Source organism: Tachyglossus aculeatus, chromosome 7, assembly GCF_015852505.1.
Source record: "Tachyglossus aculeatus isolate mTacAcu1 chromosome 7, mTacAcu1.pri, whole genome shotgun sequence".
NCBI classification, from domain to species: domain Eukaryota; kingdom Metazoa; phylum Chordata; class Mammalia; order Monotremata; family Tachyglossidae; genus Tachyglossus; species Tachyglossus aculeatus.
Genome location: NC_052072.1, coordinates 10,925,801 through 10,926,527, shown reverse-complemented (window position 1 = coordinate 10,926,527; position 727 = coordinate 10,925,801). Strand labels below are relative to the sequence as shown.

The 727-nt window shown below is 41.5% G+C and overlaps 1 non-coding gene across 1 annotated transcript; it reads left to right on the top strand.

Annotated features, from left to right (window-relative positions):
• The first annotated feature begins 255 nt into the window (after positions 1-255).
• Positions 256-393, top strand: LOC119931111. Its single transcript, XR_005451973.1, has one exon. It is a non-coding gene; the product is annotated as a small nucleolar RNA SNORA7 (small nucleolar RNA).
• The last annotated feature ends 334 nt before the right edge of the window (positions 394-727 follow it).

The window sequence follows — 727 nt, the reverse complement described above, 5'->3', positions numbered from 1 at the left end:
GAATGAGACTGGAGGCCCCTTTTTGTTTATGCTTTTGAGGGACTGAAAAAGGTAGGGAATGTGGGCAGAGAATGTGTCTATTGTTATGTTATATTCTCCCAAGGGCTAAGTACAGTGCTCTGCAAACAGTAACCTCTCAATAAATATAGTTGACTTACTGACAGACTAGCATTATTTGCTTTGCTGCAAGGAATTTTATTCACCTTAGGCTCAAATTTATTAAAATTTATTTTGGTGGTGTAGCCTTTTCCCCTTCCCCTCTCAGGGTCGCACCTGGAGAGTTTACAGTACTCTACCAGTCTTGGCTATGGGAGGGAGAGTCAAACAGAGACGTGTCTATTCCATTCCTAGCTTGGCCAGTGTCTAGCAAGTGGAAGGCAATCTGCTACAAGTAAAAACTCCCCTGTGCTGGGCAGCATTCATTCATTCATTCAATCATATTTTTTGAGCGCTTACTGTGTGCAGAGCACTGTACTGAGCACTTGGGAAGTACAAGTTGGCAACATATAGAGACGGTCCCTACCCAACAGCGGGCTCACAGTCTAGAAGGGGGAGACAGACAACGAAACAAAACATATTCACAAAATAAAATAAATAGAATAGTAAATATGTACAAGTAAAATAAATAGAGTAATAAATCTGTACAAACATATATACAGCAGCAGCATGGGAGAGAGTTGAAGGCGGAGACTCAAGTTTACCATGTGAAAGGAGGCAATGGTAAACC